This window comes from Schistocerca gregaria, chromosome 5 (genome assembly GCF_023897955.1).
Source record: "Schistocerca gregaria isolate iqSchGreg1 chromosome 5, iqSchGreg1.2, whole genome shotgun sequence".
NCBI classification, from domain to species: domain Eukaryota; kingdom Metazoa; phylum Arthropoda; class Insecta; order Orthoptera; family Acrididae; genus Schistocerca; species Schistocerca gregaria.
Window position 1 is genome coordinate 41,426,626 of NC_064924.1, and position 12,956 is coordinate 41,439,581.

At 43.8% G+C, this 12,956-nt stretch overlaps 1 protein-coding gene and 1 non-coding gene across 6 annotated transcripts in view; both read left to right on the top strand.

Annotated features, from left to right (window-relative positions):
* The window catches only part of LOC126272339 (inactive dipeptidyl peptidase 10), a 1,336,959-nt gene that overhangs the window by 281,777 nt on the left and 1,042,226 nt on the right, over nucleotides 1–12,956 (top strand). The window lies entirely within an intron of this gene.
* On the top strand, nucleotides 4,753–4,827 carry Trnas-cga (transfer RNA serine (anticodon CGA)). The gene has a single exon. It is a non-coding gene; the product is annotated as a tRNA-Ser (tRNA).

Sequence of the window (12,956 nt, forward strand, 5' to 3'; positions counted from 1 at the left end):
TACAAACAACGATGATAATGAAATACACACTTTTCATACACAGCTAACTAAACACTACTCGATACTTACAAACAAGACACATGTTTGTGCCTCTCATCACGGAAATGGAACCGCATAATATTGCGCAACGGTATGCCATTTCTTTTTGCGTTAAATTGGGTGAAAACGCGACGGCAACTTACGGTAAGCCGGCCGGAGTGGCCGTGCTGTTCTAGGCGCTACAGTCTGGAACCGAGCGACCGCTACGGGCGCAAGTTGGAATCCTGCCTCGGGCATGGATGTGTGTGGTGTCCTTAGGTTAGTTAAGTTTAATTAGTTCTAAGTTCTAGGCGACTGATGACCTCAGAAGCTAAGTCGCATAGTGCTCAGAGCCATTTGAACAACTTACGGTAAGCTTCGATTGGATTGGAGTGGCTTGTTTGGTGGAAGAGACCAAACAGCGAGGTCATCGGCCTCAGCGGATTAGGGAAGAATGGCGAAGGAAGTTGGCCGTGCCCTTTCAAAGGAACCATCCCAGCATTTGCCTGGAGCGATTTAGGGACATCACGGAAAACATAATCAGGATGGCCGGACGCGGGATTGAACCGTCGTCCTCCCGAATGCGAGCCCAGTGTGCTACCACTGCGCCACCTCGCTCGGTACGGTAAGCTTCAGAAGGCTTTTAGAGAGGTGGTTATGTCAAGAGATCAAGTTTTTCGTTGGCATAAAATGTTTAGTGAAGGCAGAACGAATGTTGAAGATGAAGACCGCAGTGGACGACCATCAACCTCACGGACGGATGTCAACCCTGCCAGGGTGCGTGAACTCGTACGATTTGACAGAAGATTATCCGTGAAAATGATTGCAAAAGAACTGAACATCAATCGAGAAACGGTTTGTCTAATAATAACTGAAGATCTTGGCATGAGAAAGATTTGTGCAAAAATGGTCACCAAAAATCTCACACGACAATAGCGGGACACACGGAAAAATGTGGCAGCCGATCTGTTAGAGCAAACGGAAATCGATCCAGAATTGTTGAACCGTGTTACCACTGGTGATGAAAGTTGGTTTTTTCAGTACGATCCAGAGACAAAACGCCAAAGTTTGCAATGGTGCTCAAAGGGATCACCCAGACCAAAAAAAGCTCGAATGTCAAAGTCAAAAGTGAAATGCATGCTTGTGTGGTTCTTTGATTCCAAGGGAATAGTTCGTAAAGAGTGGGTGCCTCCTGGACAAACAGTTAACCGATATTACCACAAAAAGTTTTTAGAAAGTCTTCGTAAAAGAGTTCTTCGTGTCCGTGCCAACATTGCTGACAATTGGATTCTGCATCACGATAATGCGCCACCCCATACTGCTCTGTCGGTACAGCAATTTTTAACCTCAAAACAAATTTCAGTACTCCCACAGCCACCTTATTCACCAGATATCGCTCCGTGCGACTTTTTTCTATTTCCAAGAGTCAAAACTGCGGTCCAGGGTTGTTATTTGAAACAACACAAGATGTCCAAAAAGCTGTGACGAGGGTCTTGGAGGATATTACAGAAGATGAGTTCCAGAAATGTTACCATCAACGGCAGAAGCGCTGGAAAAAGTGTATGCAATCAGAAGGGAACTTCTTTGAAGGAGATGAGACCTAAGCAACATTTTTTCCCCATACGGTGGCCGTAGCCGCGTTACTTGCTTGGGGTGAAGCCGAAATGGAGCCTGTAATATTAAATCGCGACGCAATTTTTGTTTTGCAGCGTTACATTAATCTTGCAGTGGTGCATCGGAAACAAGCTACTTTCACATCAGTCTTATTATTCTATTGTCGGACCTCGTATTATGCATTTCTCGAGTGACTTTAGTGATGGTATTTGCGTGTGATTGTTTTTCATTCTTCCTGCTGTGTCAGGCAATCACTAAGTCTCGACAGCGGATTTGTATTTTTGCAACTCATTCGCATATTGCGATTTTGTCCCATTCTTCTAAGGCAGACAGTCTTTTCAGGGACAACCAAATATTAGGTTACTGTTATCTCATGTCATTAATCGTCGCTTTTTGTATCCATTGCACTTATAAAGGTGGAATGGAAGGTTAATAATTGATTATTCATGTATACACTGAGGTGACGTAAGTCGTGAAATACCACCCAATACCGTGTCGGACCTCCTCCTACGCGGGACGATGCAGCATGTCGACGTGACATGGACTCAACAAGTCGTTTGTAGTTCCCTGTAGAAGTACTGAGCCACGTTACCTGTACGGCCGTCCATAATTGCGAACGCGTTGCCAGTGCAGGATTTTGATCACGAATTGACCTGTCAGTTATGTCCCAAAAACGTACGAAGGGATTCATGTCGGGTCATCTAGGTTACCAAATGATTAACTCGAACTGTCCAGAATGTTCTTCAAACCAACTGCGAACAGCTGTAGCCCAGTGATATGGTGCATTGTTATCCATAACAATTTCGTCGTTGTGTGGGTACATGAAGTTCATTAATGGCTGCAAATGGTCTCCAAGTATCTGAAAGTAGCCGAGGACCCAGTCCATTTGATGTAAACACAGCTCACCATTATTAAGCTACCACCAGCCTGCACAGTGCCTTGTTGACAACTTCGGTCTATGGTTTCGTGGTGTCTGCGTCACGGCCGAACCAAACCATCATCTCTTACCTACAGAAATCGGGTCTCATCGGACCAGGCTACGGTTGTCCATTCTTCAAGGGTACAACCGGATTGGTCATGAACCTAGGAGAGCCGCTGCAGGCATGTCGTTCTGTTAACAAAGGCACACGCGTCGCTCGTCTGCTGCCAGAGCTCGTTAACGCCTAGTTTCGAGGAACTGTCCTGACGGTTACGTTCGTCATATGTCCCATATTGATTACTGTGATTATTTTACATAGTGTTGCTTGTCTGTTAGCAGTACGCAAACCCTGCTAATCTCTGTCGGTAAGGGTACGCCGTCGGCCACAACGTTGCTCGTTGTGAGAGTTAATGCCTGAACGTTGGTATTCTCAGCACAATGTTGATACTATGGATCTCGGGATGTTGAATTCCTTAACATTTTCTGAAATGGAGTGTCCTATGCGCCTAGCTCCAATTATCACTCCGCATTTACAGTCTGTTACTTCTCGTGGTGCGGCCGTAATCACATCGGAACCTTTTTCATGTGAATTACCTGACTACAAATGACTGCTCCACCAGTGCATTGCCCTTTCATACCTTGTGTAGGCGATACTAGCGCCATCTGTAAATGTGGACGTCGCTATCCTACGGCTTTTGTCAACAAATAGTATGTCTGCAGGGAAATTTGTAGTAAAGAAACATGAATGTGGGCCATTGACTCATTTCGTTGTTGGATGATAACGTTGTTTGTTATCAGTTGGGAGGTGTCTCGCGTTTTCTAGCACCACCTCTCTCCTATCAATTACCCTTTGCGCGAAACCTTTACTGAATTGAATATGAGCCCGTGGAGAGAAATCTTGTCATCGGCCAGTCCAGTCGATGCGGATCGTTCGCAAGGGTATGTCGAAAGCTCAGCTGTATCCTCACAGTTGGAAACGTCCATTGTCATGCTGTGTGCAGAACCCCGACTCGTCTGAAAAGACGACAAAAGGCTGCCCCTGTCTGCAGTGTGGTCTTTGCTCGCCCCGACATCAGAGCGCCTCTCTTTGTGCCCGCCCCAAGGGAAGCCGCTACAATAGTCGCCCTGACGACAACCTGTGGTCGTCGCACAGTCCGTTTGGGCGCGTTATGAGCCATCTGGCTTGCTTTTATCAAGTTCTTTTGCCATGCTTTTCGTGCGGCCTCTGGAACTTTTGCCGCCTTGTGCGTCGAGCGGGAGGCTGATTTGCGTTGCCGTGTTTTTCGCTTCGAGAGTGAGATCCTGGGTTGGTGGGGCGGCTCTCCGTGAGGTGTCGCGGACTGTGGCGACGGGAGCCTGGGCAGTCGGCTGTAGTGTGGCTAAGGTGGCAGTTGCTTGTGTAGCAGCGTGGTCCGGCTTGCCGTTGCACCTGGCTTTCGAAGGGCTGCATTAGCGTCCGGAAGAGCAGATCAGGAGACTCTGTGCGGTTTTGTAATTCTGTGGCCCGGACTCTAGTGGCGCCTGCAATGAACTAGCGTCATTATGGCAGATTACTGTGGGAACCTTGTAAGTTATTCTTACTCTGGTGTCCTGCCACCACAGTGTTAATTCTAGCGAGTCTAAAGGGCTAAGCTATGTGCCGGTGACTTTCTTTCCAGAAATCGGTGAGAACTTTTGCACTACTTATACTGTCCCCGAGGCCTTTTTACATATGAAAGCCAAGTTCGTTTGTTCTCATGTCAACGTCTGAACAGTGCTATGACCTCAGGTTGGTCGCGTTCTGTTAACATCCAAACCAACAGAAATCTGGAATGAGATTCTCACTCTGTAGCGGAGTTCGACTGGCTCTGAGCACTATGGGACTCAACTGCTGTGGTCATCAGTCCCCTAGAACTTAGAACTACTTAAACCTAACTAACCTAAGGACATCACACACACCCATGCCCGAGGCAGGGTTCGAACCTGCGACCGTAGCAATCGCACGGTTCCGCGCTGCGCGCCTAGAACCGCGAGACCACCGCGGCCGGCTGTAGCGGAGTGTGGGCTGATATGAAACTTCTTGGCAGATTAAAACTGTGTGCCGGACCGAGACTCGAACTCTGGACCTTTGCCTTTCGCGGGCAAGTGCTCTACCAACTGAGCTACCCAGTAGGAGGCGAGGTACTGGCAGAAGTAAGGCTGTAAGGACGGGGCGTGAGTCGTGCTTGGGTAGCTCAGTTGGTAGAGCACTTGCCCGCGAAAGGCAAAGGTCCCGAGTTCGAGTCTCGGCCCGGCACACAGTTTTAATCTGCCAGGAAGTTTCAACTGAAATCTGATTTCGCATGACAGAGCGGATCAGGTTGTGGAAAGGAGCCCAAATCAGTTGCTGTTATTTGCACAAACATAGAAACTTTCTTTTACTAAAACACTTAATCACGCATGCTCTTAAAAGAATTCAGAAACAATACTGCTGTAGACCTGAACACAAGTTATTAAAATTGCCGTAAAGAATACACACGGCTGAAGGCCTTAGTTACATAATAGAAGAACTGGGTAACAACAGTCTCAGAAAGAACATTTTAAAATGTTTTAAACAAATGACCTTTAAAATTTTAATTTAATACGGCTAAAGGCCTTATCTTAAAAGAATTCGCATGAAATTCGGCTGAAGACCATATACTTAACATAGAACAACTCAGGACTTAACGCATGGATAACAAAATTAAGATAGAGAGGAAAATTTTCAAAATATGAATAACGCCATATTTTTGAGTGGTTATTGTGCTTTGGCTGTTTTTAGGCGACAATTTTGAACACGTAGTGCTGCTGGTATCTTCGTCCTCGGCCGATACTTTCCGTTGTCATTTGATGTTCGACAGTGATTGCTTTTATATTTTTCGAGTTCTTGTGGAAGTGTTTTCGTGGAACTGCGGGATCAAATTTATGCGGGATCAAATCTATGTATTAGGTATTCCTACCCAAATGATCTTTTTTGTTAACGCATTGTAAGGGCCACCTTGATGCCTACTGTTTTGTTAAAAACATAGGAAGCAGCTATTTGTCACTGGGGCTCGTACCTGTGTGCTATGATTTGGGGCTGTGCTCTTTAATTAAGTAATCCGGGTTTTAATCTGTTGTATTGAAGCTATTCATTGTTTTAATTTATCACGCTGTAAGCTAGTCAGGGTAATTATTAATTGGTATTACGTACAGAAAATCGCTGTTTAATTCTAACGTGTCGCTATACTTTTCTTGGAACTACCGCTATTTCCAATGAGATTCATCAGCTTCTATAGGCAGATTCTGTTTCAAAAAATTGTGTGCTAGAGGTTTGCGTTATTTGGTATTTCTGTATTCAGGCTCAAATTTTAATGCGTTCAGTAGCTGTAGTTGTGTAATTATTGTTGCTCTTTTGAAAATATGTTCACTGCAGTGAAGTTTGCTATAACGTCTTTTACAACTATTAATGATTTGTGTGGTAACTGGAAGTACCTTCTTCGAGATTTGGTCAACGTCAAAATTTCCGAAGCCCAGCAAAGTTTTCTGAATCCAAGCTCTGCGAAACGACGTCAGTTTTGAAACTTTCTTTTCCTGAGTTACAGTCAGTGTATAAAACTTGAGCTTGCCTCAAACCGTTAAGCTCTTATCCTTGTACCATGGTTTCGTTATAAACTGTAATATGAAGCAAGGGATGTGGCGTTCAATTGTGATATAAATTAAGTTTTCATCTTTAGTATTAAAATCCACTCTTCGTGGAATAAATTAATTTTTGGTAAATTCGTCCCAGCACCTTACCACTTCCTCCCCGACCCTACCAGTACACATTCCATGCTGCAGACAATCCTGACTCAAATTATATAGTGTGGCTGTGCGATCGTGCCCAACCGAGCAAACGATATATCCGTTCTCTCAGGCGCTACTTGCGTTAGGCTGCTGTGATCCTGCTTAACATCTACATTCCACTTTCAAATGAGAGTCGAGGGGTGCTGACTATCGAAGGCAATAATGTGGCTGTAGTCTCGATAGGCCACGGTCCTAACTACGTCGAATTTTGACGTCGTGGTAGTCGTTACGCCATGTTAAACAGGGCTTAACGTGAAATCTCACAGGCAGTCAATATTCAAAAGCTTTCTTTTATTCCAGCCCACTTACTACAATTTCAATCGTTCGCATATCCAAGAATGAAGAAGATTTCATGCGAGTTTGACGTCTGTTGCATTGCCGCCTTTATTGAGTTGTGATTTTAAGAGGAAACAGTGTACATAATTAGGCATCTTCCTAATCCAGTAATGGATAGTAAGCAGGTAGTAAGACTGAGAGTAGCCTTTCGTATGAGCCCGAATTTCACTAAGCTTTTCGTGGTGGTCATTATGCGAGTGATACATGTTGCTGAAGACACATCTAAAGCTTGATAGGGCTGCATACCTCAGTCGATAAAAGCAGAACGCTTAAAGGTCAACTTTGCTGTCTGCCTGTCAGCTTGTCTTTTTGACTGTTAACGCCCCTTTTACTCAGGAACGGAAATTTATGTCAGGTACAGTGGTCTCTAGGCCCTTGACGGTATAATAATTATAAGCTTCTAAGTCAATCCAACCAAAAGATATGGCAGTTCATGTCACATATTTTGATACTCGCGAATTCACTCATCAAAATCTGTACGGTGCTTCCCGTTGGCCTAGAGTCATGAAATTGGGCAAGGGGAAAGATTTCGAAGAACAAACAAAGATAAAAATCCAAAAATTGATAATTTGTAATTTTATGATACGAAAACAAATATTTATTTTGGCGTATTTTATCCAAAGTCAAATTAAAACAATCAGCAGTTCTGCATTCAGGCTGACTGGTTCGCAGCGGTAAAAGTCAAACATCAGGCACGGAATGATTTCATTGCTGATGTGACGAGCTTCGGAATTTATCCATCATCAGATATCCAGGAGCGATATATGCACGAAGATATGGCGTTTCGAGTTGTATATGAAATAAACATTCGTAGACTAGTCCGCGCTCCTGAATCTCAGATGATGGAGAAATTCTGAAGCGCGTCGCATAAGCAATAAAGTCATCCCATGCCGGATGTTTGCTTTTTACTACTGCGCCCTAGTCAGCCTGAATGCGAAAGTATTTGTTATTGTAATAATGATCGGCTGCCACCTCCACGGTTTTATGGCAGATTCTTATTATTGAAATTAAAACATTCTCGAAAATCTTGGAACCCTAGGGCCGGTGTATTGGCAGCATCAATGTCGATAACAGGCAAAATGGCTCGACATTCTGGCTTGCCGGGATGGATGACTTGCCTGCAGACATGGTTACGTTTGTACGGAACGCTCTGAGTGCGATTCCTACTCGCCACTGGCCAGCAGTTTACGCCACTTATGGTGTAAGCACCCTTTTATAGGATAGCACCACAGGAAGTATTATTTCCCACAGTTCAACAGTTGTTCTTCTTCACTTGGCGGTGTAATCACCCTCACATAGGGCTGAACCACAAGCTGTTTCATTTCTAACATTCCAACAATCGTTCTCCCTCTAACGAAGTCCTTTCCTCTATTTTGTCCCGTCTAGGTCCTACTAACTCCTCGGAGGAAGGTGCAGTACTAAGCATGTCGTCGATAATTCAAAAATTTCTCGTCTGTAACAAAAGACCATCTGTACGTAAGTAGGTCAGTGCCACTGCACAACCATAGTGTGCTTCGGAGCAAAGATGATTGAGTAACACTGATAAATTTTCCGTCAATATTGTTGGTCATAACAATTAAAAAAGAAACTTGCCATTAATTACTCCTATAGCTAAAGAGAAATGGCAGTACTCATGTATTTTTCCTGGAAGTAGTGAATACACCGTTAAACTGAATGGATACGTTGAGTAGCACAGAACTCACACTCAGCGAAAAAACAAATTACTAAAAAAAAGATAAGTATATCAATACAGAAGAAAAAGACCAGTTAGGAATCAGAATTGCGGAAGGCACGTGCAACACCAGATGTATATTAACTCTGTTGTCTATTTAGCAAAATTTCAGAATGTGCAAGGTATAATGAGCAACGTGGTGCAGCTGAAATAAATACAGATTTCCTGTTCTTAAACACTTATGTATGTTTTAAGAAGATGAGTGGAGTTGTATGGTTTGGATGCAGCATTAGACGGACGTAAAGAGGAAGAGAAGTATTGAAATTAAACGCATCGGCTCAGAACCACCTGAGAAAAATTCAATATGCACCTATATATATTGTGAACGTATTAGGGTAGGATGCAAAAGTTATTAGACTAGGTGATGAATGAGATCTACGGAGAAGTATTGCCAGGAACATATGCGTTTGCTTGCGTGGAGAAGACGCAAGAAAGACATGGCTGTTTCTACTGCATGTCTTTTAATTATGCAAAATTTTTGGAGGGAAGACAAATGACCAATTCAATTTATAGAACACAGACTATGAAATTATAAAAAAATTAACATAAATTGATGATAAACACCTCCTTCGTTATACAGCCTGCAGTTAAAATACACCACAGCACGCATTAAAATCTCATGACCAAGATCTCTGACGTATAGTATACAAGCATATTTCCACGCTTCTCAACTCAACATCCCGTTTTCAATTCAAGGAAACATGTGTCTAATGAGTACAGTGTATGTAATGTACTTAGAGCAACTTATTTATAAATATGAATATATATCTACAAAGGTACTCCGAAAGCTACAGTTCGGAGTGAGGTGGAGGATACTTCTAGAAGCATTAACTGTTCCCCACTCCTCGTCACTTCCATTGACAACAGTATGTGAAAAGCGGAATCGCCAGCAAACCTCCGTATGAATTTCTCGATTTTCTTGCCGTGGTCCTCTCTGGGAGGAAGTAATGTCTTGCTCCACTCTTTTTCGAACGTAAATTCCTTTAAGTTAAACAGTGATCCTCTCCATGATGCATACAGCCTCTCTTCCAGCGTCTGCCATTCCAGTTTCCAGACTATTTCCGCCTAACGCTTATGTGCAGACCGAACGATCGTGTGAGGAAATGCGCCGCTCTTCGTTAGACTATCTCCGTACATCATTAATGGTGAGGTCCGTTACAGTTGTAAATATTTTCGTTTGCCAGAAGGAAAAGACAGCTCGGTTTCGGGACCTGTATCCCATGTCAGCTGCGTCTGCAAGGTCATAAATAAGTAATGAAGCCTATTCACATTGCTGACATTAAAAGCGATCAGATCTTCTACTAAATTCTTAAGAAAAAACCGCCGTGTACGTATATAAAATGTTAGTCCCTTAAAGACGTATAACATAAATTAAATAAGGTCAAAATAGTGCATCCCTGGTATACAAGACAAACAGGAGACTCTGGGCGCTTCAGTCCGGAACCGCGCTGCTGCTTGCTGCGGTCGCGGTTCGAATCCTGGATGTGTGTGGTGTCCTTAGTTTAGTTAGGTTTAAGTAGTTCTAAGTTCTAGGCGACTGATGACCTCAGAAGTTAAGTCTCGTAGTGCTTAGAGCCATTTGAACCATTTGAAGACCCTTTCAATTTCTAGGACTACCGGAAAGGCTCTCGCGGAGCAGGACAAATGTCCGGCCTAAGGGCGTGCCAAAAATCTCAACTTTGGTGTGTGCTTGGCACGGGTCTTATGAGTGTGTGTGCAGCACTATGTTTGAAAGACTGCCTACCTAGCTTTATGCAATTCCATGGTTGGAATACCCTTAAGCTGGGATCTTTGTCCTGCTCTGCGAGATGCTTTGCGGCAGACCTATGAATTGACAGGGTCTCCTGTTTTATGCTGTATATCAGTGATGCACTAATTTGACCTGATTTAACCTTTCTTATTCGACTTGAATAGAATAATACTTTATGTAAGTAAACGGGGTTTTTTCTTAAGAATTTTAGTGTAAATTCTGTTTAACTTGGATAGGCGTCATTATTTATTTATAATTTCGCAGATGCACGGCAAATGACACACAGGTGTCGAAAGCGGGTTACACTGTTCATGTAGGAAATAAAATTTTTTACAACAGTAGCGGATCTTATCGTTGATGATGAATATCAACAGCTGTAGATGTCCAAACAAGAGAAATTTCTCTATGCTTTCTATCAATCCAACTCGGTAAGTAACCGAGAACGATGAACAACACTCATGAATCGCTCGACCGAGTGTTTTTTCAACCACTTCTTTCGTGAATGAATCAATTTTCCGTCAAACTTTTGGCAGTGGATGACTGCCTGGCATCTGCTTTTCTAACTGTTTGTTTTATGTGGTCATTCCATTTTAGGTCGCTCCAGATGGTAACTACTAAGTATTTTACGGTATTAACTGTCCCCAGTGACTTGTCACTAGCGGTGTAACCACACAGCTGTGGATTTCTTCGTCTGCGTATGCGCAATAGGTTGCGTTTATTTACGATAGCGATCGACTGTCACTTCCTGCACCAACCTTCGATCCCCTCTAAAATCTCTACAGTCTTGTGGCGTTGCTACCTTCTTATAGGAAACAGCACCATTCGCGAATAGCCTCACGGAACCTCCACTGCTATAGACTAGAGCACTGATAAAAATTTTAATTAGTTACGAGCCTACAACACACCTTACAAGTACTCACTAAATAGCCCTCAAATGTATCAATTTTTTCCATTAAGAATTAGATGTTCTGGATAAAGAACTGTGCTCGATACAGCATATAGATCATTTGTTATCTAAAACTTTCTATAATGATGTGGTTGGATGTATGAATTATTCAAGTTTACTACGCGCCAAATACTATTGAGGAAAGCATATGTGGACGAATAAAGTAACATGACAGAGGAAAGAGCTGCACAGAATGCAAACAACAGAAAGCAGACCAACATGTGTCATTAATTTCTGTCGATGTTGAGCGCAGTAGCAGCGAAGTGATACAGAGAGTGGTAGGATAGAAAGAACTGGAGCAGGTCGACAAACCAGTCGAATGACAGATGTCCATGTTACTGAATGGAAATACAAATGTTGCCAGAGGAAGACATTCTCGTGTAACCTCTCTATTGTGCAAAAAACAGGAGAAGCGATGGCGCTCCACGCCACACCGGTTCCCGTTCTTGCCTCGGCTACGAGCAGACGCGTGTGATGGTCGCAGAGAAGGCCAGTAGGGGCGGTGTTCTTCCTTTTCCGCAGCACGCTGCGAAAAACGTGTTAAACTGCCGATCTGAGTTATTGCAGCAGTGCGAGCTCTTTGGTCACTCGCGAATTATCTGCTGCCGTAGTCGTATTTCAAAAGTTGCACCATCCCACTTCCCGCGGCGCGTTACAGCAGCAGCAGGCAGCAGCCGCCTCGCCTTTTGTCACTGCCAGCGCCACGGCAGAACTGCACTGCGACTCGACTCTCGCCAGAGACAAGTGTATCTCCGCGGAAGGCGGCCTTTATCGCGTGCCGTTTGTCATCCGGCGCTGTATCTGCGTGTGGCGGACAGCCTGAGTCACCAGGCAGCCGCAGCTGTCCAGAAAGGATGAAGAAATGTCAGGTACCTTAACAGCGGCCCTTTGTGACCTCCTCCTGCTGCTGTGTTGTAAGCGTTTCCGGTACTGGACTGAGACAGCAGTACACGAGGTTTGCGCATCACATCGTTTATGATATAGTACAGATAACGATTACAATCTTTTTACACATTTCGGCTACTTGATTGTTATGCCCAACAAAATTTTGAGTTTTCTGCCTCACAGAACTAGAAAACAGGCCTTAAATTCATTGACCGGCTATCATTTTTTAGATATGTCTGTTGTACATACACTGGATCAACATGAAAGTGGGATGTAACAAACGTCAAATTGGCGTGAAGTGTACTATGTACTCGCATATGCAAATGATAACCATTTCAGCACAGGCACTAATTTGGTTAAGCGTAATTATTTTTTTATAACTTCGCAGATACATCTGAAGACGGGACAGCGGGGTCAGCAACCTGGCTAAGCTTTCCTTTTAGAAAATAAAAAATAAATTTTACAACTAAAGTTCAGCACTAGCACACGAAGTATATACACTACTGGCCGTTAAAACTGCTACACCACGGACATAACGTGCTACAAACGCGAAATTTAAGCGACAGGAAGAAGATGCAGTGATATGCAAATTATTAGCTCTTCAGAGCATTCACACAAGGTTGGCGCCGGTGGCGACACCTACAACGTGCTGACATGATGAAAGTTTCCAATCAATTTCTCACGCACTAACAGCAGTTCACCGGCGTTGTCTGGTGAAACGTAATTGTGATGCCTCGTGTAAGGAGGAGAAATGGATACCATCACGTTTCCTAGCCTATCGCGATTGCGGTTTATCGTATAGGGACATTACTGCTCTCGTTGGTCGGGATCCAATGACTCTTAGCGAAATATGGAATAGGTGGGCTCAGAAGGGTTTTACGGAACGCCGTGCTGGTTCCCAACGGCCTCGTATCACTAGCAGTCGAGATAACAG